This window comes from Octopus bimaculoides, chromosome 18 (genome assembly GCF_046866305.1).
Source record: "Octopus bimaculoides isolate indiv1 chromosome 18, ASM4686630v1, whole genome shotgun sequence".
Lineage (NCBI taxonomy): Eukaryota > Metazoa > Mollusca > Cephalopoda > Octopoda > Octopodidae > Octopus > Octopus bimaculoides.
This window is the reverse complement of record NC_142945.1, coordinates 53,410,154-53,436,184: the sequence shown is the minus strand read 5'-3', so window position 1 is coordinate 53,436,184 and position 26,031 is coordinate 53,410,154. Positions and strand designations below refer to the sequence as shown.

General features: G+C 34.8%; 1 protein-coding gene across 1 annotated transcript in view; it reads left to right on the top strand.

The window, feature by feature from the left end:
- The window catches only part of LOC106873581 (putative G protein-coupled receptor No18), a 183,176-nt gene that overhangs the window by 88,161 nt on the left and 68,984 nt on the right, over positions 1-26,031 (top strand). The window contains exon 2 of the mRNA XM_052974335.2: positions 23,342-23,376. The gene's annotated coding sequence lies outside the window, so the exon portion shown is untranslated. The remainder of the gene's footprint in view (positions 1-23,341; positions 23,377-26,031) is intronic.

Genomic DNA, 26,031 nt, shown 5'->3' with positions numbered 1-26,031 from the left:
CTGAACTGCTACGTTACGGAGACGTAAACACACCGACAGCGGTTGTCATGCGATGCTGGAGGACAAACACGTTCACTCACATACACGCACACATGTATACACATACATACATACATACATACATTCATGTGTTGCTGAAGGACATAACGCACACGCCGGTGCAGGAATCGAAACTACGACATAACGATCGCAAACGCAACACCTTAACCATAAGTCCACATACCTTCACACACACACACACACACACGTGTGTGTGTGCGTGTTAAGGAAACGACGGGTCGATTCCAGCCTGTGTAGAGGAAGGTGCTGCAACACTGGATTAATCTTTCCTGAACGCACTTTCTAAGGCAAGAGCTGTTAAGTCTGGCTTTATAGTACCGACTTCTCCTGCTTCTGTCAACCGAATTCCACTTAAAATGTATTGTTGAACCCGAAGCTCCATAGAATACTGAAGCTGGCGCAATGAGACCGAACCAGGAAATATTACCTGCGAAGCAGACTTCTTAATCACGTTGTCTGCATTTAATTCGCATTGTTGTTTCGTCGTTAATTAGCTAAACTTATATTGTTCTCAATTCCGTGTCTAAATAAATATTTCAAATATGATCTATTAATTTAGGATACTTGAAGCATATTTAATAACATTTTCTTGCTGTTTTCTTGTAACATTCACTTATTCACATTTCGCTGTCTGTCGAGAAGTTCGGCTGACAAACCTTTTATAAATATTTAGCGTTAGTGAAATGATTTAAATTCTAAACATGCGTAGTTCATCTTTGCTGATTTCATTGATTTATTTAAATCCATGTTTCTCATTCCCTCCTGGTGTACATTTCTGTTTAATTATTTTATTTATATTTGATATTATTTTTACTTCATTTTCAAGTTGGTCGTATTAGATTCCGTTAATGCAAATTAAGAAAAATCAATCAAATAATTAATTGCTAGTTTCACTGAATCAAGCGCAGTCATATCCTTCGGCGTGCATTTAATCAAGGCTTGTTAGTCGTCCGCCTAATTAAAAGTAAGTAACTATCCCAGTTGCATTATCTCACTAAAACACACTGCATTATTCAGTTGGTTTAGAACAAACATTTATTATAAAAGTTTCTGTCACTAATGAGTTGAGAATATGAATCCACTCTGTAAACCTACGAAGTCCCGAGCCAACGAGAGAGCATCTAGGCGATTAGTTGATCTACTAGAACTAACAGCTAAATCAATTCTAAAATCGTACACTGCCGCGTCAAAAAAAAAAGAGTTATGCAGCTCAGTCGTACAATATAGCCCTTGATGAAGTCCTCGATATACAAATGTTGGCAAATAAGATGGGGGAGTCTATGAAAGCTGGAACGACTTTGATTATAGTTATACACGTTTATGACTGACCTACGGCTAAATAACTACAACAACATGTTTACCAACATCAACAATTGGTTATTCAATTTATGGAGATGCAATGGCCCAGTGGTTAGGGCAGCGGACTCGCGGTCGACAGATCGCAATTTTGATTCCCAGACCGGGAATCCTCTTTCTGTTGTACCTGTATTTCAAGGGGCCAGCCTTGTCACACTCTTTGTCACGCTGAATCTCCCCGAGAACTAGGTTAAGAGTACACGTGTCTGTGGAGTGCTCAGCCACTTGCACGTCAATTTCACAAGCTGGCTGTTCCGTTGGTCGGATCAACTGGAACCTTCTTCGTTGTAACCGATGGAGTGCCACGATTCAATTTATAGAAGAACCAAACAGTTTAAATAATGAGCTACACCTTGTCCCTGTCTGAAGATATGGACTACATAATATACCAAGCGCACTATTCACCCCTTCCCTTACAAACGAAAATTATCTTTTTAAAATACTATTAACATTTTGTCAACTGTTGTTTTTAATGAAAAGAAGCAGCTTGACAGTAGGATAATGACTACAACCATTCTTATTTTCTTTTCATTAATCTAAGCAGAACGATGTGATTTTTTCCAGCTGTTCAACTTCATTCTTATCTGCGAAAGAATTTTGCTTTTGTTGTTGTTTTATTCGCGACTTCAGTTAAATCAAAAGACGGATGACACTTTAAAAGCGCAGTCGAGATACGTATATTGCAGATTAGCATTGCAGAAAATTAATTGGCTAAAATATTTCAAGTGTAAGATGAAGAATGAAGCATCTGTCAATTAATGATAATGATAATCTTTAGAAGGAAATTAAATCTATCATCCAAGAAAATTTGATTCATTTCCAACAGTAGACATCGAATGTCTGTTCTCATTTTTTTTTTTGTTCTTGTTTTTGGTATGATTTAATAAATGGATATGCCGATAATTATTTTAATACACATTACTGGCGTCAGTTAAAATTACTTTCTTAATTTACATTAGGGAGAAAGTGACGCAAGAGTTACACCAAACGCTGGTGAAAGCAAATATAAGATGCAAAAGAATACTTATTACGTCGGTGTTGTTATTGTGATGGATTATCCGAGGTCAACCTAATTGAGCAGATCTTAGAAGCAAAGGCCTTCCAGCCATGAACATGCTGTTGATTTTAACATATAATATATAATATACCAAGAACTGAGACGGTAACAAGAGTTAGAGTGTCGGATAGAATGCATTTCGCTGTTTATTTCGAGTTTCCCTGATCCCAAGTCGAATTCCACAGAGGTCAATTTTGCTTGTTTTCCTTTCAGAGTCGATAAATAGAATATCAATCTATTACAAGAGTTGATCCTTGTTTCTCTCGCTCTCACACTCTCTCTTCCTCTCTCCCTATCTCTTTGTTTTCTCTATCTCCGTGCTCTTTCTGTTTCCCTTATTCTTCTTTTCCCCACCCTCTCTTTCACTCCATCTTTAACCCTCCCTCTATGTCTCTGACTCATTCCGCTTCTTTATCCCACTCTCTCTTTCAATTCTACATATAATAGAAAGCCCCTGCCTTGTCGCATTGTTTCATGCTGATTCGAGCCGGGAACTTGTGTCGAAGATTACCTGTGCAGATTCTACAAAGAAATTCAATTCGTCAAACAACTGAATACTTTCTTCCACCGATAATATCGTGCATTGTGTCCTTCCTTTTATCTAAACCTGTTCGTGTTATATAGGTATATATTTTGGTTATCACGAACAGGCCGAGCGATGCTTCGTTGAAATGTCTCATTGGCTCGAATACATTATCATAGAAGGAAGAAGAGCTAAAACTTTTTGATCGAAATAGTAGGACGAGTTAACTAGACAGAACTTAATTATAGGCGTAGGAGTGGCTGTGTGGTAAGTAGCATGCTTACCAACCACATGGTTCTGGGTTCAGTCTCATTGCGTGGCACCTTGGGCAAATGTCTTCTACTATAGCCTCGGGCCAACCAAAGCTTTTTGAGTGAATTTGGTAGACAGAAACTGAAAGAAGCCCGTCGTATATATGTATATGTATGTATGCGTGTGTATATGTTTGCGTGTCTGTGTTTATCACCCCAACATCGCTTGACAACCGATGCTGGTGTGTTTATGTCCACATAACTTAGCGGTTCGGCAAAAGAGACCGATAGAATAAGTACTAGGCTTCGAAAGAATAAGTCCTGGGGTCAATTTGCTCGACTAAAGGTGGTGCTCCAGCATGGCCACAGCCAAATGACTGAAACAAGTAAAAGAGTAAAAGAGTATCCCTATAGCTTATAGAGATCATATTAGCGGGAAATATTAAGGCTTACTTGAATGATACATAGCATCTGAAAACATTAGAGCTGCACAAAATTACTTGCAACATATTCTTAATTCCCTCTGCATTCTAAACGATCAATATTTTTCATATGAACTAGAATTATAATAATACAACACTGTAGATGCACAGAAATATCGGTATGTTTCAGAGGAATATTTGAAACGAATGAAATGCCACAAATTGCTTAGCCAAACATTATTTTCACACTGACGAAGTAAGCACAAAAGAAGCAGTTAAATTATTGTGCAAAGAGATTGTATATAAATTTATTCTCGACATCAAGTGTGTGAAAATATTATATCGACTATCTTTCACACTAATAATACGCTATCGTCTTTCAATTTCGCATTTAATCCATCATGTCATACTTTTGGCTTTATGATGTAAATAGTGAGATATTTCAGAATTTATGTAAACTACAATTACGAAATCCACTTCGCACACAAGCTATTATTAACACAATAGCAATATGAGAATGCGATCTACACACACACACGCACTCACATATATATATACACGTGCCTATCTAATTATATACATACATATATATACACACACACACATATATATATATATATATATATATATATATATATATATATATATATGTATATATACACATGCGTATATACACATACACACAAACACAAACACACACACAAACACACACACACACACACACACACATATATATATTATGTGCGTGCGCGCGTGTCTGTGTGAGTTTGCATGGATCTCGTCTCGTCAAACAACCAATGGCGAAACTGAAAACGTACTGTGTTGAACTTCTATATGTGGTTGTGTGTGTGAGTGTGTACCTGTCTACATGCATTTATGTTGCATGTGTAAATCGATGAATGGACGAATGGAGTGATCGAGGTCGCTTTCTTTCTTTTGTTGCCGTTCCTGTCAAATATATATATATATATATATATATATATATATATATATATATACATATGCGTGTGTAAGTATATATCGATGTATCTAGTTATGCATATATACAGAGAGAGAGAGAGAGAGAGAGAGAACACTACATAGTAATATCTATTTATAATTTTTTTTCTTTTACAACAATAACTGTCATATAGCCGGTCCGACATACAGACCCCACCAACAGCTAAAGCTATGAAGCAGACATCATAATCGATAGAAAGGAAATAGGAAACCGTATTGAAATATTTGAGAACTGAATTAATTTTATGGATATTCCCGAAATGGATTTAATTCCTTTGTATTTTCGGTATCAATTTAGGGATGCAATGAATGTACGTGGAACAAGTAATAAACTTAATTCAATTGAGAACTATAGCTTTTATCAAACGTTACATAAGTAGCAATTAAATTGCACACTTGCATACAAGACGCGATGGCATCTTCATGCACGTGCATCATACATAGAAATTATATTAGAAATATTGCCTTGGAAATCAATCAACCAATAACAGCATCACAGAGAATACCAAGAGGCCAGGTCCATCTACAACTGTTGTAAGATATATCTGTCAGTTAGAATATTGTGGTTTTATCAATGAAACTGGAATGATTTCAAGGCTCGTCTCACACTTTACTTTAATAACTTTCAACCGAGAAATAAATATTGGCGAACTGAGAAATTTAAATTGATTAATTTTTTTTTTAAATCTGATATCGTTTTAAGAATAGAGGAAGAAATGTTCTTATGCGGAAAATAGGTATCTAAAAGAGTCTATCTTAGTCCAACAGTAATCTTCGAAATTCCATTAAGATAGATTACTTTCAAGAGGATTGTTTCTCTGTTTAAAGCTGTAAATTACATTTAAAAGTTAATCAGTTCGTTGAATTCTTCATCAGCTATTTTAACTGAAGCGTGTTTCTTTTGTTCTTTAATTTAATCTTTGAGTAGTGGCATGTCATATGACCTTCGAAGGCGACAGAGATCCATGTATATATTATTTGTTGAGAAATGGTTGGCAGAGAGGAATTTCAAGAAGGTTACAATTCTTAAATGAAATAAGTGAACGAAATATTTGAATAGTGCGGAATTGAAGGGGGTACATAAACTAGGGTCTATAAATAGGAGATAATCAAAACGTTCTGGAGAACTGGAGTGAACGAGATCTTTTGTTTGACAGCTCAGGTGAGCATAGGCCGTTGCAGCAGCGATGAAAAAGGAGATGGCATGAAACAGAATACACGAAATTTCCTGCGCAGTCGATGAAAATATCTATTAGCATTATAGACGTAAAAGTTCAATCAGGGACAGCCTTCCTATACCTATACTATTTGATAATTAAATATCCATGTGGTTCTATTCTTTGAGTGTACGTGTTCATTATCAGTGCTATTTGGGGGAGACATTCAAGAGAGGATCAATTTCGAGGGATATTAACACGGAGACTGGTTTTTAGGGCATTCGATGTGAAATTGCGTCTCTATATTGAAACAAAAGTAAATGGATTGGGGGTAAACTAGGAATTCTTAGATATTGATGACCTCTATGTCGATCTCTAAAAGTCAGTAACCTTTGACGGGTATCTCAAAACCCCGTAATCGCTTGAGAGAAGATGATGCGGAATTATGACCTTTTTGAAAGGTTAGCTTTCCTATACCATAGCTGTTCTTTTGGGTCGATTGGCAGCAACAAATCAGGAAGAAAACGGTAAGTTTTTCTCATCGGCGGCCTTCCTTGGTTATAGTTTTAATTGTCGCAGGAGTGCCTGTGTGGTAAGTAGCTTGCTTACAATCCAAATGGTTCCGGGTTCATCCCATTGCGTGGCACCTTCGACAAGTGTCTTCTACTATAACCTCGGGCTTTGGTAGACGGAAACTGATAGCCCGTCGTATATATGTGTGTGTGTGTGTGTGTGTGTGTGTGTGTGTGTGTGTATGTTTGTGTGTCTGTGTTTGTCCCCCCAACCTCGCTTGACAACCGATGCTAGTGTATTTACGTCCCCGTAACATAGCGTTTCGGCAAAAGGCACCGATAGAATAAGTACTAAGCTTACAAAGAACAAGTCCTGGGGTTGATTTGCTCGATTAAGGAGGTGCTCCAACACGGCCGCTGTCAAATGACTGAAACAAGTAAAACAACATATATATATATATATATATATATATATATATATATATATATATATATATATATATACATTAGCCCTTCAGAAGTTAAAATCCGGACTGAAGTAAATTGATTTTCCATGTATTCAACATTGTTCTTCTTCCGTGATTGCGTGTGAAAATATATCGATTTTACTATTTTAATCAAACAAAGCCAATGACGTAAGAGAAAAATCTATTATTTTTCCAATCTCAAGAGTATCCACAAAATCGATAAATTATCAATAAGTAATATAAAGGTAAATTTCCAATCAAGGACACCTTTTCAATAGCCATACTGTTTAATAGTTATATATCAATATATTTAATTAATAAATAGTTTATCTTTCAGCTTTTACTTGTTTCAGACATTGGGAGAACGGCCAGGCTGGGGCACCGCTTTCAAAAGATTTATTCACACGAATCGATTCCAGTACATTGTTTATTTTAAGTTTGGTACTTAGTCTCTCGCCTTCTAAGTTATGTGAACGTAAACAAACTAACACCGGGTGTGAAGTAATGGTGGAGAATAAACGCAAGCACAACGACACACACACCCATATATGAGCGTATATATATATATATATATATATATATATATATATATATATATATATATAGATATATATATGTATATATATACACATTAATATATATATACATATATATATATATATATATATAAAAATATATCTATACATATATATCTATTTATGTATATATATTTATATATGTATATATGGATCAAAACAGTTTGATTCAAATTTGTTGGTACTCTTGAGTTTCGAACTTGATTCTAGTTATCAGCCATTTTGAATCTGAATGACAGAAGTTGATTGTTATTACCACATGGTGGATTGCGATTGGGCAAGGAAGGTCACGTGGTGTCGTGGTTTGATGTTGGTATATTGGAAAATACCGTATATATACACGACGAGCTTCTTTCAATTTCCCTCTACCAAATCAACTCGCAAGGCTTTAGTCGGTCCGAAACAGTAATAGAAGGTGCTATGCAGTGGGATTGAAACAAGAACCATGTGGTCGAGAAGCACGGTGTTACAACCATTTAAACGCTAATTTCGCATGGCACTGATTCTGTAACAAAATAATTTCCGAGTAATAAGGCTGCAGTGATATAACGAGCTGGTTCTGAAGAAATTCCTGATTTAATAAATTTCTTTATCTTAATCCAAATATCTCCAAACTACGTTTCATTACATTCAAGATTTTCTCTTCGATTGACTGACGGATGGCAGTGACGGTTACACATCAAAGGATTAGTGTAAGGTTCATCTCTGCTGAGATGTGTTCGATGCTTGAACCTCGCTGTCTTGTAATCATGATGCCGAGCTATGAAGCTCTAAGTAGCGGCATAATCGGTTGAATTTATCCGTTTATTTTAGTAGTTGAAGGGTACTTCTTTAAGAACTGCATTATTCAAATACCTGACCAAATGGTTTGAGGGAGCATCGAGTGTGGAGAACGGTAGATTAAATCAGTTTTAATACGGGATTTGTATTTAATCCATTCGGGAAGATGAAAAGCAAAGTTAACTTCGGCGGGGTTTAAAGTTAAGCTTCGAATAGTTACACAACAAAATCCTGCTCTTTAATCTGTCAGGTACTTTACCGATTGCGTCAATCCAGCGACCTTTACAGTTCAATAATAATTCAGTAAATTTCTGATCGCAAAGAATTCTGCTGATCACTCGAATGTGTGCAGAAAGTAATTGTTCATTCTTTGGGTTCAGCTTCATAACGTAATCGATCCTAAGTTAAGCGCTTGAGTCGATGTAATCCACTTACCCTCCCCTACCCCTAACTTGCTGGCCTTGTGCCAAAATTTGAAACAACTCAGGAATTAAAAGCCTCAGATCCTGAATATCACCTCGAGCCTATAGCAGGTGACACTTTCCTAAAGCACCACACACTGTGATTGAAACCGGAACAGTGTGAATGGTAAGAAAATTCCTTAACCTCGTAACCATACTTCATCTCTGATTCATCTTCTATTGAACATTCCTCACCTCGGACAGGATATTCGTTTAATTAATTCGCTGCTTGATCTGAAATCCAATCCAATTTTATTTAAAAGACGAATATATTATTCATATACAGTCAAAACTACGACGTGTTTATGAATATATGATATCACATTCTCTTGGCTTAACATTAGGCTTCCATTTTTTTTCTTTTTTGTCGATTAATTTAACCTCTGTCTATGACCGAGAGTTTGTTTGTTGACCTTGGAAAGATTAAAGGCAAAGTTAAATACGTGAGGGTGTAAATTCTGATCTGACAGAGAGGAAACTAAATACTGTAATGCTTTTAGTCCGGCGCCCCACTACGTTGGTCATTCATATCATCTAATAAATATTTATTATTCAAATAAAGCTACGGGAATAAAACACATGTATTAATAGTGATTTTCATTTATTAGGTGTAAGAGATACGAGCATTGCGCCCGGTTTCTGATTGAATTACAAAGCCAGCAGTTTTGGTGGAAGAGTGTTAGTCGAGTTTGTTACCCTGGTACTTACCTGGCACTTTATTTTTATCACCCAGAAAAGATGAAAAGCAAAGCTGACCTTGACGACATTTGAACTCGTTTCGGAATAAATAAATACTTAAACTCAGGTTGAAAACAATAAAATGCGATACAAATCGTCGAACAAAACGGTGCATACGCCTCCATTAAACTTAACATTTTATTTTGTTAAAGTACTTTAGTAATAAACCTGAAAATATAATGAATATAGAAAAGTAAGACGATGGCCGGTAACGTATCTATTTATAAATTGAACATGTATTATGATTGATGAATTATCGAACGTGAACTTTGTGTGTAATTGCATTGTTTCGAAATGTTTACATTCAATATATGAGCCCCAAGCTGAGTAATAAAGTTTCCTGGACTTGACTTGCAATTAGTGGTCATTTAGTGAATATCTTTTCATTTATATGTCCAACAATGTCATATTGTCTGCTTAAAAACTAACGTTTTTCACCAGATCTACTGGTCTTCTTCCGTCGATGATAGACGAGAGAAATATTTAGAAATTTTCTTCCGCAAAGTCAGTGAGATATCTTTGAAAATATCTTTCAAATCCTGAATAATATTCCCAGAGTTCATTGAAATAACCGAGATTTCCAATGGCTATAACCTTTTAAATGTAAAACCTGTTGGAACCAGCTGCACGAACAGTTGTGTGAATGATGCTAAATGTAGTTTAACATTACAGCAACAGTAGCTTCAGTTAAATACACACTAATTAAACTTTAAATTCACATTCATGTCTAATATAGTTCTTTTCACGTTATGACAATGACAAATATTGTAGAATAGGTGATTTTATAGTCACAAAACAGCAGGGGTAACATTTACGTAGTTGCTAACTAAAATTCTCCCTCTCTCCCCGCCTCCCTATATATATATATATATATATATATATATATATATATATATATATATATATATATATATATAACAGCAAGCTTCCTACCTTTTCAAATTAGAAACACTACAGTCCAGCTTGGCCGCATTGAAGAACGGATAATAACAGCCGGACAGTTGATCAGAAGCACAAATTAGAATCACGACATATATCTATATATCTCTATCTATCTATCTATCTATCTATCTATCTATCTATCTATCTATCTATCTATCTATCTATATATATATATATATATACATACATATATATATATATATATATATATATATATATATATATATATATATATATATATATATATATATATATTGATATATATATATATATATATATATATATATTGATATATATATATATATATACATATATATATATACATACATATATATATATATATATATATATATATATATATATATATATATATATATATATATATATATATATATATATATATATATATATATATATATATATATATATATGGGAGAGTGCGTAGCTTAAACTGGAAAAACAGACTAAAATGAGTGGAAGATCACACAGCAGAAAATGAGAAATAAAACACCTGAGGAGAGAATTCATTTGTGAAGAAGAATAAAAAGCATAGAACAAAAATATAAATAAAGAAACTGCAAAAAGAAAAAATCAATAAGATTGAGTTTATTTAGTTATCCGACGGCAGTTCTTTTTCTCGATTTTCTCTCATGCCATAGAAATTACTCAAACAACAAATTGTGTAGCAAGTCGGCATCAACTAAAATTTAAAATGTTTACCATCAGAATAGAAATCATCTCAGCATAATAACAGCTTACATGCAATGAGTTCCTCCTTGAATTTCTATTGAAAAGTGAAGCATTAATGATTAATAGAAGAAGCTATAAATAAAAGATATAATACACTATCTGTCCGCTTCATTCAGGAAAGTGTTACATAAGATGAATTTCAAAATACTTCTTCCAACCAATATGACACAATCATTTTGAGTCGAGATTTCAGACACTTTCAAAACAAATTTAGTCACAATCCAATTACATTTTTTACCTTTCTTTCCTATCTATATGACATTTAAGGCGGCGGGCTGGCAGAATCGTTACTTTGCCGGACGGAACGCTTAGCGGTATTTCGTCCGTATTTACGTTTTGAGTTCAAATGCCGCTGGGTCGACTTTGTTTTTAACCTTTCAGGGTCGAAGAAATACATAATAATTGAAATCGACTTACACACTTCCCCAAATTGCTGGACTGATAGCAAATGAAATTGTCTGGCCACTACGGCTGAATGGGAAAATATCAGTCGATAAAGATTATAGTCCGTATACTCCTATTAAAAGCGTTCATAACTTTCAACATTTAAAATACTTCGATACTTTTAACTGATATTAACACAATAGATCCAACATTTTCACACAGCACCGAGAACAAAACCATGCACTACTCTGGACATCAAAAACCAGTAAAATAAATTGCATTTATCGATGCTGGTTTCAAGAACCTACAGTTTATTATGGGTTTATAACATTCTTGCACAAATTAGTGATCTTGGTTACCTGACAAAAAGTTCCAGTATCATTTCCGTTTTGAAAATGTTGCAGTTCTTAGGCAACTTTAAAACAATGACCTGAAAGTTGAGAAAATGCAAATTTCAAAGACAGAACTAAAAATGTACAAAACTTTCTATACTCCACCTTGTAATTATATATATATATATATATATATATATATATATATATATATATATATATATATATATATATATATATATATATATATATATATAAATACATATATATATACATATATATACATATATATATATATATATATATATATATATATATATATATATATATATATATATATATTTATATAAATACATATATATATACATATATATACATATATATATATATATACTATATATACTATATATACCTATATATTTGTTTGTTTGTGCGTGTGTGTGTCCGTGTGCGTACACTCACACATATAGATATTGATTTTGGGAAGTCTGTACTTTGTTCCTTTGTCTAATGAAAAGATGCAAAGCATATGGAATAAAAGACATTACGTTCATTCACAAATATATTTATAAGCTGCCATACAAGCACATCTACGTAATTCAGATACGATATTTCTTGAATGAAACGGGAATTTTCAATGGCAGATATTGCTAAGTGCTATGTGTATGTCAAACAAACAAACAAAGCTCTCAGATATCAAAAGCTGTAATTCCCTGCAGTGTTTGCATCAGCCTTTAAAATTATTGTTAAAATAACAGTTACTTCAAACAAAATAGCGCTGAGAACATGATGGCTGCTTTTGTCGCTTCTACAACAAACCTTGGCGAAGTTTGGTTTATCATAACAGAAAATTGAAAGAAAACGAGAACATATTTTCATATATTATTGAGATGGAACAAAAACGAATATAAACTCAATTGATTGTGGTTTAGAAGTAGGTCCAGCGATTACTCATGTGTAGTCATTTATTAACTACCTCATCCCTATTAATTTGCGATAGCTTATCAGCAAATACTTCACGGAGAATTAAAATGATTAACAATATACTAAGATATTATCAAAGATATGTGAAGATTTTCCATGGTTCAATAGATGCCTTCAACTTTAAGATGTTCTGATAAGTATTTGTCTATAAAGAACCAGATCTTGCTGGAGAATCATTTGCAAAGAATTATACATACATTCGTATATACATATGTATACAAGATATATACATGTGTGTGTGTGTGTGTGTGTGTGTGTGTGTGTGTACATACAAGGGATGTAAATATTATTAAAACTAATACTACTATCCAGCGAGAATAAAGCACCATAAGAGGTAGAATTATAATTATGAAGTGAATGTACACGAAGTACATTCTTTGTTAGAAATAGCAGCCTATAAGTAATCGGTGCTATGTAGAGCTTCGCTGAATGTTCAGCGAGCAGAAATGCTTCCAGGCGGTGAATATGGGAAAATTCTGCCTTACCTGTACGTATACATTTACTTCATATATACACGACGGACTTCCACAGTTTTCGTCTACCCAATTCACTCATAGGCCATTGATTGGATCGATGCTATAGTATAAGACACTTGCTCAAGATACTGTGCAATGAAACTGAACTTGAAACTGCGTGATTGCAAAGCGAGCTGCTTTTTGTAAAGTAATCCTGGCCATTGAAATAAGCAGAGTTACTCCCTAAAGACCTACCTACACCGTGTCGCTGTTAAAGCAATTGCATAATTATTCATGAATTATATAAGATCGACTGGCTGTCCTCTCCAACAGCGGGTATTCATCTGGTCTCGCTCAAAACCATTGTGGACCCTTCAAATCTTCAGAGATATTTTAATATCATTAATCTCGGTTATTTCCTGTGTCTCTGTTAAGTGAATCGGTAAAGTGAGCAGCTGTTCTCTTCTTCGTTGTACATTGTACCTTTAATATGCAAAACACTGTAACAATTATATCATACTAGATTGCTACTAAATTCAGTTACGACAAAATCACCAAACATTCAATTCGTCTAATCTAAAATCGTTAAACTGGTTACAGTGATTATCTGATGTAGCTTTAAACTAGTCATTAATGGTCATTAACCGTTTACGAAATATCGTCTTTATCAATTATTGTCTCGCAGATATATCTAATCTGTTGGGAAATTCAATTATTCAATAAATACTGTTGATAGATAAATAAATAAACAATTACAGTTTCCTGTGTTGGTATCCGTTGAGGATAGGTAGAATATAAACAGCTTTCCCTAACATCCGTTAATCAGTTTAATAAGTTATTGTTTTATGAAATAGGATGCTTAATAACTTTAATTGTTTATGCTTGGTTGTGGAGATATTAAGAGAAATATTAACAGAGATAGTTGAGTTCCTTCACTGAAGATTTTATTGCAGTTAGTTTCATTTAATTACGTTTAAATCCCAGGGCGTACAATCGTGGTTCAAATTCTGATGCTGTATATTTTACTTGTGTCGCAATCATTAACCTAACTAATACTGAACTGCTTCACTCAAATATCTTATTTTTAGTAGAGTCTTTTTCGTTTCGATATTATTTTCCCCACACGAGATAATCTGCCACTTTCTTCTACCGTTCTTATACATTCCATGTATTTTCTTTATATTATGCTTCTCCGCGATTCTTTAATTTCTCTTCTTCTTTCTCGCCATTGCTTTCCACTTTTATGAACAGACTCTGCGAACCATGCAGCGTCCAATTAATTTTCCAAAATATTTCACTTTCCTCTCTTTGACAGCGTCCAATATAATTTTTCGAAGTTATTACAGCTTCTCAATACTGCTTCGTTTGTTTTATGTTCAATATGTTTCACATACCCGCGTCTTCTATTTGATCATAATTTTCTTAAAGACCGTATTTTACATACATGCATACATTCACGCTTGTGTGTGTGGGTGTGGGTGTGTGGGTGTGTGTGTGTGTGTTTGTGTGTGTGTGTGTGTGTGTGTGTGTGTGTGCGTGTGTGTGTTAAGGTAGAATTAGCACTAAAACTAATACAGCTTGTTTCATGTTTAACCATTCTGTGTTACCTGCGCAAAGACGTCATGCAAATTTGCAAAGCGTTCCATATTTTCTCCGCTTAGGCACAGACACGAATGTATGGTTAAGAAGCTTGCCTTGCAGCCAGGGGTTTTGGGTTCAGTTCTACTGCGCATCACCTTACGTAATTGTCTTTTCTTTTACTATAGCTCCAGGCCGACGCAGTAATGCCTCCCACTGAATTTAGTAAACCAAAACTATTCGAGGCCCATCATTTACTCTGTGTGTGTGTGTGTGTGTGTGTGTGTGTGTGTGTGTGTGTGTGTGCTTAGTAGTATTTTTTCTGTGTTTACGTTCTGAGTTCAAATTCCGCCGAGGTCGACTTGCCTTTCATTCTTTTGAGGTCGATTAAATTAAATACCAGTTGCGTACTGGGTCGACCTGATCGACTGGCCCACTCCCCCAAAATTTCGGGCCTTGTACCTAGAGTAGAAAAGTATATATCTGTATGTGTGCGTCTGTGTGTGCGCATGCGTAGCGTGTTTGCGTTTGTCCACCACAACCTCCTGCTCCTGACTAGTGGTGTTGTTTTGCTTACGTCGTCAGCGTAACGTAGCGGTTTGGCAAAACGACCGATTGAATAGAGTACCAGACTTTAGCACTTGAAACAGCAGGCATCATCAATTGATGCTTCAAAGATTTTACATCGATACAACCATCATTGAAAGAAGGAAATATTTTATGACACTTCTCAATAATGAGATTGTAAACGTAATTGTGCAAGAGAGAAACAATTATCATGGTTTTTGTACTTATTTAGAGTGAAAATATGCAAAATCAAAACTAACCTTAAAAGAAAGTATATGTCCTGGGGTTTTGCAACCATTATCTGTTATTTAGGGATTAAATAAAAGCACAGCAGATGAGTTGTTTGACTAAGCCCTTCAAGGTGGTGGTCCTGCATGACCCCATTCCAATGACCGAAATAAATAAAGGATAATGTTTAATACCAGTCATATTTAACGAAGAATTTAATTGTCTGCACCACGTCAATTCTAAGCAAACATAGACCCTCTGTCAATGTCAGAAATCATTAATTTTTACTAATGACTATTAATTCGAGTCGATTAATTTACAACGAATATTTGGCACATATTTTTGACATCCTATATTCTTGCCCTCTTTCGCTTGTTTGTGCTTCAACTAAATTTGTTCTACTACTACTACTACTACTACTACTACTACTACTACTACTACTACTACTACTACTACTACTACTACTACGTAAAAAGCCACTTATAGTTAAACACTTAATTTACTGACTCTCTACTATCTTATTTCAAACTAGTGTTTGGGGTGACATTTATGAGATGCTTTAATGAGAAATAATAACATATAATAAAACGGCTGTATTCGCTTCTAAATTATCCTTTTTGCTGCCAATATATCACACAACAGAAATTGCAATGTGAAGTTCCTTCTGTGAGGTTTCCTAACGGTTTGGTCCATAACACGAGAATGATATACATCGTTGTCATTAATCCTTCGCAAAGTAAACGAAAGGGAGAGAGTGGGGTGAGAATCCTCACGCTCGTTCAACCTTCTAGAAATAGCAGCCTAATCTTACTCCTATTATACACTATCATCATTAAAAAAAAGGAAAAGTAGTTTGACTAACGTAGTTCTACATCAGGGTTTCCCAACCAGGGGTGCTCGTAACTCCAAGGGGAGCGAGATATCATTCCAGGGGGTGCGAACAGGGCTGGATTTATAGGGGGTCAAAGACAATAATTGTCCCGGGATGCTTTAATCTAATATAAATTATTACTTTAAGGGGTGTGAGACCATGTTAAAAGTTTTTAGAGGTGTAGAGCATAACAAGGGTTGGGTGCCACTGGTGTATAGATAATACCTGAAAACGTGGAAATGTTTCAGGAATGCATTAAGCCTCATCTACCTGGAATGCATTTAATCATGAGTTTACCTGATCGTGACTGACCTTCAATTAAAGAACAACAACAATGACTATCAATTTAATTTGACCCACTTCGACTATAATGCAGTCAACTCTATCTGATCGCTTAATTTACTACAAATACCAGGCAAATCTCACTCAAATTCCACTAAATAAATGTGTGTGTGGGTGTCTTTTGTCTTCATCCACCGCTTGACAACTGGTATTGCTTTGTTTATCTCCCCGAAAGAGAGCAGTTCTACAAAAGAGACCGATAAAATAAGTAAGCAAAAATATGGCACAGGGGTCGGTAAGTACCAGTTAAGCACTGGGTGACTTACCGCCTCCCTGAAATTGCTGTTCTTGGACCGAAATTTGCAACCAGTATACTAATGGGGAGGATTTGTCAAAATCGTTAGAGCACCAGACGAAAACAGTCTTTAACGGTACCTATTTTCGGCACCATACGTTCTCAGTTCAAATCTTACCAACACCAACATTGTCTCTTATCGTTCTTCAATTGAGCATTTGTAATTAACTTTTTCCCCTCTTCTTGAAAAATCAATTGGGCCGAACTCCCTACTTTGTGGTTACCTTTGATCCTACCCGACAAGATCTCAAACTATTAACTCCATGCGTGTCTCGAATAAATAAATCGGAAAATATATATTAAGTTATTGTGTTGGACAATTTTGCGTTGGAGTCTCTCCAGTAGTATTATGTAACCGAATCTCCAATCAATAACAAACTACAGTGGAACCGTTTGCTATTTTGTAACATTAACATTCCTGCCATACAGAGTCATTATAACGACAACTGAGATCGATTCTTCTCTTTTTGTTTTGTCATTGTTGTTGTTATTGTTGTCGTTGTAAAATTAATCCTTACCATTCTCTAATATTTCTTCTTTCCAACATATACATTGGCAAAGAAACTTTTTTGAAAACTACTTCTAATTCCTCCGCACACATAGAGCGAGTTATTTAAGGAAAACAAACCTTTGTCGCTTGTGGCGTTCGGGTTTGTTTTCTTTTTTTTTTGTTTTTGTTTTTGTTTTTTCTTTTCTTTCTCCTTTCCTTCCTTTCACTTCACCTCTACTACCATATCATCTTCATTCACCTCTTGTTGTTGCATCTCCCTCCTCACCTACCTGCACTTTATCCGATCATTCCTCATTCACTGCCAACTGAAAGGACAGGAGAAAATCGATGAATCAATAGCTATTTCGGGATAATGTGATCAATCATAACCACAGGACTTTCTCTTATTTTTCTCGTGTTTTATTTACCGCGGCATTTCAAATATTACAAAATGACATAGATATACAAATGCGAACATAAACACACCCAGAAAAACACACGCACAAACATGCCGAGAAATACACACATACACCCACACGCCCACACACACACACACACACACACACACACACCATACAACACATGCACGCGCGCGCACAAACACATGCACAGAACATGATTTCAAAGACACGAGCCAAGAAGGGTTTTCCCTCTCGCCATATGACCTGCTAAAAATTGCAGTCAAATTTACTTTAAATTTCACTTTCTCACCTGCAATAAAAGAAAAAAGACTCGTTCGATAATGTAACCTTAGACACTCCTAATATATGAGATGGTCATGGCTAGAATTTCAATGATCATATGTCCACTTGATCAACGTTGACCTGAGACTTCTAGTGAGTTTCACTTGAAGAATGGGAGCGCTGGCACACCTTGACACCAAGAAATATAGAAATACACACACACCACACACACACACACACACACAGATATCGACATTCCTTCTACTCCACTCCGTTCAATTTTCTTTCTAAATATTTCACTTTATTTAGTCCAACGCTTTTGATGCCGGAGTTGAAGCTGTGTTTATCGAAGAATGTCGCAGTCCACCTCAACTACTATTTATTAGCAAGTAGAGAATGTAGTTTCCTGTTTTAATGTGATTCTAGAATCAAGCAATCTCAGTAATTTATTTCGCATTTCTTCATTGGTCGATTCTATATTTTCTAGAATTGAAGACGCAAAAACTCACCAACATGCATATACACATTCTCATGCATCTTTCTATTTTGTCCTTCCAATATTTGCATCGTCGTTTTTACACATGTATACACACAGACACGCACACGCACCATTTTTGTTGTTGAAATGATATTAAATAAAGATAGATTTTATTTCTTTTTTAAATAATGAAAACATTTAAGACTGGATTATTAAAAGATGACTTGATACTCTCTCAGACTTGAATTCATTGTTATGAGGAAATTAACTGACTTGTAGTTTCTTACTCATGAGAGTTACAACATACTTTAGTTACATTTATACTTCGATATTCTTAAGTAAAACAGAAAATTGTAAACGTGAAACAGCAAGGTAATAATATTGAATTCTATAAGCAAATGTTAGGTAGAAACGCCAGGGATAATTTCTGAAAGAATCCATACGAAATAGTGTGTTATATAAACGAAGAAAAGTTCATATAAATTGTCAAGGAATCGGAAAAAGGTAAATATAAAATCCATGAGGCAGCAGAGTCTGGAACATTGCATAGAAAGGAAAAGCAAAAATGAATGTTATCTCCGTAACATGAAGCAATAAGGTTTTTGGAAGAAAACGATCAGGAAAATCTATAACTTGAAGAAATAGCTTCCGAATATCAAAATAGAGTGACTGATTTCAAGATTGAATATACAATCCAGTTTAAAAGATATCTTGTATGATTCGATGAAAGATAAGCAAATTCGCATCTAGAAAGATTAAGACATTCAGCAAATCTGTTTTCAAACACAAAGAAACGCTGTAGTGGAAAAATTACAGAAAAAAAAAGAAAAGAAATATTTAACAAAATAATAAATTGGTATTATTAATAGAAACGATATACCTCTATTGAAAATCCGCAATAGAAAACGGAGCAAAAAAGCAAGAAATCGCATGAATATTAATGTATGTATATATATATATATATATATATATATATATATATATATATATATATATATATATATATATATATATATATATATATATATATTTTCATCCCAAACCTAGTGATAGATAGACATCAAAGAGAGTAAAGTAAACATTAAATAAAATCTTCAAAGAGAGAGGAAAAAAAGTTTTTGATGGATGCCACATGAAATTATGCGGTACGTTTCCAAACGATTTGGACGCCCATTTTGTTTCTTTGATCGAAGCATTACATGAAGAAATATGTGGAAGAGGAATAAATACGCTTCTTTATCTAAAGCATTCTTCAATGCAGCTGAGGAAAGTTTGTGCTATGGCAGCCTCGCATGTCACTCTGTATCTGACGAGCGCTCATTCTCAAATAAGTCCCGATAAATGTGCCGGGTATTTGCGGGTTAGTTCCTTTTTTGCGCATATTTTCGCAAAATGGAAAACCTCTAAAATCTCGTACACTAAAGACATTTACTTATCTAATTACTTAAGCTCTTCACTCCCTATAGAGGTTAAGCCAGCAACATTTCTGCACTGTTCTCGACTCTAGACTATCCTTTATGCTTCACTTCAGCTGATTCCCTGCTTTTTCAAATCTACCTCAGTGGCTTTCGGGATTTAACTGTATTGGGGAGGAAAGGCCTTCTTTTACCAGGTCTTGTTGCTTTTGAAGTGACATTAACGTTTATGTAACTTTTGTTTCTTTCTAAGGAAGCGAAGAGCTGCGATGCATCCTCATCGGTTTTTAATGGCATGCCGACGAGGATGTATTGTAGCTCTTTGCTCCGACATTCGAAACTCTGAGTACTAATAAGGACAACCGTTTACTGCTTGCTCTAATTTATATCACACACACACACACACACACACACACACACACACACACACACACACATATATATATATATATATATATATATATATATATAGGACGAGCTTCTACAGTCACCGTCTACCAACTACACTAACAAAGCACTGATCGGCTCGGGGTCAGCCAATATGTGTTCTGGTAACAGATGGAACGCCCCACAATTTCTTGGCTTACCGTCTCCTACCCTATTAATTGTTCTGTACACGTTTTCAACTGGAAAGTAAATAACATATTGAAACAGTATTTTATATTTCTTCTTGGGAATATATTTGTGCATGAAAATGTGTAGAATAATATTCTTCTGAAGAATTATATAAAACAAAAGTTTCTTTTATTCTCATTGATTTCAAAGTCTGAAGTTGAATGTGACTTCCTAAAGATATTGGCAAAGTATTGACTGTTTGGGAATTATAATTTGCTTTGTATCGCTTGCCATAGCAATTATTCGCTGTTGCTGGCTGAACAATAAAAGGATACCTAACAGATATTTAATTAATGCTTCACAAATAAAATGGAGCCAAATAAGTCGACACTTTGAAAGTGGAGACAACATATCTGAAATCTAAACAAATATAGACAAGATATTTATTTGTCTGTCTGTTTTTACAGCCAAACTATAAAGTGAAATGTTTTAACATTATAATAAATTATCTTATTTGTTTTCTCATCTGTTTTCTTATGTTTTTACGTTTCCTGTCGAAATAATGCACATTTGATATTTTGCTATAGAAATGTCTTAATTTTACTTCAGGCGAAGGAGAATAATATGGCAGAATCTCGCTGCAAGCGATAGAAGTCTGTATTTCTCCCACTTTAACTATTATACATCACTTAAACTTAAATAATGACATCAATATCACAACAATCATTTACACTCTACTTCGAAATTGAAGACGTGTGTTTAAGAACTTCATTTGAGTAAGTGCCTTAATACAGAAAGTGCTTTGGTCACAAGGTCCAGTCCCTGTTGCGGTCTGTTGGTTTGTGCTCCTCAGTGAAATTAAGAGCTATTCCTGCTGAGAGCAAGCTCCTGATAAGGTTTCCCACGCTGGCTATGTTAAACACTAGACGCCGAACTAAAACGGGCTGATCATCGCTCCCTGGAGGTAAAAATGGTTTTGAGAAGAGCCAACACCTCTGTCCAGGAAAAGCCAAGATACAGAAGCAAAAATGACCACTGACTGAAAGCCATTGAGACCTGGAGAGGAAGGCTTTCTCTCGTGGAAACTAAGGATGCAGTGCAGCAAAATTCGAAAGGATGCTGCAAGAAGCAGTGATCCATTTGGCGAGGTACACAAAAGACAGCTCAGAGTCGAGAACTGTGGGAAATTGACGGTGACCTATACATACCTAGGGAACAAAGAGCTCAAGTCAGTGTGATCATATCTGACGGCAGAAGCTGAGAACATTGTCTGGTTATTATGATTTCTGTGTAAAGCCTATTTGATTTTCGTCTAGCGTTTCTAAAATGCTTGAATATGAAATTAAAATACTAATCCTTAACATTTAATTTTCCTTTTTTCAAAATAGATGCTAGAGAAACCCTACGGGTGCTATTTTAATTATATGATAATGAAAACCTTTTTTGTGTGTGTAGTCGTCATATATACAACGCCTGATTCGTATTAAAAATCATTTGTGGTAATAACTGTTGTCGTTCTCTTTAAAAAAAATACTTTCAATTGGTTTTTAATGTTTGTTTTTTTCATTCCAAAGGCTGACCTTAATTTGTGGACGTCGCAAAGTACTTCAACAATATATTATGTATCATAATCGCTAAATCATTTATTGCCATCTCTGCTAAAAGTGTTTAAAGGTGTATAAATTGTCTTAAAAGTACGTTTGAAATATCAGCTGATAGTATAAATCTATTAATATTTGATTCTTGCTAAGTAGATAATTCTAGATTTTCAAACTATGATTGACACGAAGAACAGACCGACACCACTTCTATTCTGACCTTATAACTATAAGTGCTTTAAAATGTTCCCAACTCTAAAGTTGGTGCATCAACTTCTTCCGCAAAATGGCCAACTCATTCTTAATTGATATTTATCATGCAAACATTGCACATGATTGCAATGAGGTAAATGGGGGTGCTTTCATTTGCCATACAGTCACCGAGAAAGAACAGTCATATATTCCTCAAATCACACGCATACTTGTTTAAGAAAAAAAAAAGTGGAACGATACATAGAGGTTAGACATACCCGATGCACAATGCTTGACAAAAAGACTGGGTGGCCATGCGTAGAACACTGTCGACTATAGATCCACTCGGAGTCGACTTGGGTTAAGCAACTTCTGCTATTGTAACTACTGCTGCTGCTACTACTACTACTACTACTACTACTACTACTAATAATAATAATAATAATAATAATAATAATAATAAAATTAATAATAATAATAATAATGATTTCTGCTCTTTTAGTTGGCTCCCGTGTTAGATTGATCGTTTTGCCGATTATTGGATTATTGTAGATTTTGGCGCTAATCTCTCTTGGGCCATAAACGTTCCAACAATGATGATATCATTGTTTTAATTCCCGACAATATTCGTAAAACTACATTATCGAATGTGTCAGACAATAGCGTGTGATGCGATTTGGAAGACATTTGGTTGCTATTTCAGTCATTTTGAGCGACTGCTTTCAAACTACTTCAAAAGCTGAACAATTTAAGTGAATCTTCGTCGAAACCAATTCTTATTCTTCAATTATCATTTCGTCACCTTTAATTGACTTGTTTTTTTATTATTCTGTCTTTCTTCAAGGTGAAACATTCATTCCACTTACATGGACTTTACCGGTAAGTAAAGACATTTGACATTATTCTACGCTCTGTTTGGTTTAGCTCTTTTCTGTGTGAATGGTTCCGATGTTCTGTTTTCTTTATATTTGAATGATCCATTTCTTAGTCAAAACCGAAACTTTATATAATTGTGTGTGTGTATTTCACTAGGCAAGAATGCAAAACTGTATCTATGTATGTACGTCTATATACATTAAAAAAAACGGTTTGATGTATAAACAGAATAAACACAAGCATATACTTTTTACGAAGGCACGTGGAGTTTCTGCAAACTGGCCGACTTTCATCATGTCAGAGTTGGTGAAGTAAATACCAGTTATATACTGGGGGGGGGGAGGTAATCGATTGTCGCACTCCCGCAAATATAAGGCTTTGTGCCTATAGTTAAAAGGATTATTATTATTACCTCCACTTTATCGAAGGCGAGAGTATTGCTTCAGTGGTGCTTGTTTGTTTTCCCGTGGACAAGATATCTCAAGAACCGCTGGATGAATTCGAATGAAACTTTCAGTCATGTTTGGCCTCATGACTGGCACGAACTGATTAGATTTTGAGATCGATCCGGTACCGAACAAGGATTCTGGATTATTTCTTCTGTTTTTTTTTTTTTTTTTACTTAATTTTTGAGAGCGGTCGGGGTCATTTTTAGTATTCTTGTTTGTGAGGGCAGTCGAGTTTATTTAAGATATTCTCATTTTAAAAATCATCTCTGGTTAATCGCTGAGAGGACGTGGGTGTTGCCTTGACGGAAATTTGCGCTCCCTGAGTGCTCTTATTATTATTATCATTATTATTATTATTATTATTATTATTATTATTAAGTCATTCAAGAAATGTTGAAATTTGGAATGCATAAGATGGTAAAGGAGAAGAATATCTGTGATAACGATGCCGACAACAACGACGAGCAAGCTAAGGATGATAACTCTGATTATAATGATGATGATGATGACAACAAAGAGGCGGATGATGAAGCAGTAGATTACGTATAGCCTATAATTATGGACAGGAATAATGAAGAGAATCCGCAAGATGATATCACCTCCACTCTTCCTAATAATGAAGATTTATTCAGTTTTGAAGATGATAAACAGGATTTTAATGAACGTTTTGTGTTTTCAGTGTTCTAGTTACACCGTGTTATCCGAATTGGGAAGCATATTACATTTAAAGTTGAGTTTTGCATGCATAAATGGAGCTTACACGTTCATTTTTCATTTTCTATCGTATTTCTCATTTTTTGATTTAATAATCATAAGTTTAAATTGCATTGAATTTCCTAATTAGTCACAAAATCTCAGCGACGGGAGTGATTTTGTCGATGATAGTCGATTGAGTACGATGGGAACGAGTAAAATGGCAAATATAAATATTCATGAGCTACGGAGTCATTATTACTTATTGGGACTTGTGTTGTTGTTGCTGTTATTATTATCATTATTATTATATTTATTATTATTATTATTATTATTATTATTATTATTATTATTATTATTATTATTACTACTACTACTACTACTACTACTAGTAGTAGTAGTAGTAGTAGTAGTAGTAGTAGTAGTAGTAGTAGTAGCATAACAGTTACAAATTTTGATACGAAGCCGACAGTTTTTGCAAGGAAAAGAACAGAAATAGGACAAAAATGTGATTTACCACATAGTTTTCAGATAGGAACAATTTGCCTGGTATCGTTTACTTTCGGTATTTCAGGAAAACAGTCACCCAGCTACCCAACTTGCCTGTTGTGCTAACGTTTCTCAGTTTGCAGTATACAATTTTATCGTAGGAACAGTTAAAGCATTTGTTTCAATTAAGGTATACACACTGAAATATAATCCATGTATTGTCCTTCCGTATATGGCCGCATTGTTACCGAAGTTGTCCAGAAATTTCTTCCAAGCTGACGCCATGTTTGATAACGTTACAAATCTATTTGTCAAATAGTTTGGTTCATTTCTGCATATAATTAACTGCCAGTACTATTGAACGGTTCGTGATACAGGCCTCTACTTTTGTGTTCGAACCCATAGAACCACGTTTACTGATCGATGTGGCTCATACTTTTATTTTTTCTCCATCAGTTCTGCTCTTGGAGCACTTTCAAGAGACTCTCAATGTTATCTTTTCAGGCTTTTAGCAATAAGAACAAGAAGTTCATTCTTCAAGCCATGTACGAGTCATGGTAGGTAACTGATTCAATTATGTATGAATATAATGTGTAAGGTTGCTCTGAGATGTCGTTCGTCTGGTTGAATATATCTAAGGATTCAACAGGCGCTCTTTATTTGGTCGGAAAAACACGTAACAGGAAAACGAGCGAATGGCAATTCCGTGAGGAATCGCCCGCATAAGTGCTATCTTCACACTGAAGCGGATCGATTTCTTTTTTCAAATCTTGATTCTTTATGTGCAAGAAACCTTCGGATTTTACTTTATTCGCTTAACTGCCGAGAATTTCTTGCCTTTGATCATTCTTCTTCATTGGAGCATTTCAGTGCAGCTTAAATGATTTTTCTATTAATGTTCTTATTTTGTTTTGTTTCTGATTTTGTTTTGTTATTCTTTTTATAAGAAGTAGGAACTGGATTATTGAAGTGTTTAGTATCATTCGAATGTTTCCTGGTGAGGAATCTCCTGTCTCTGAAATTAATG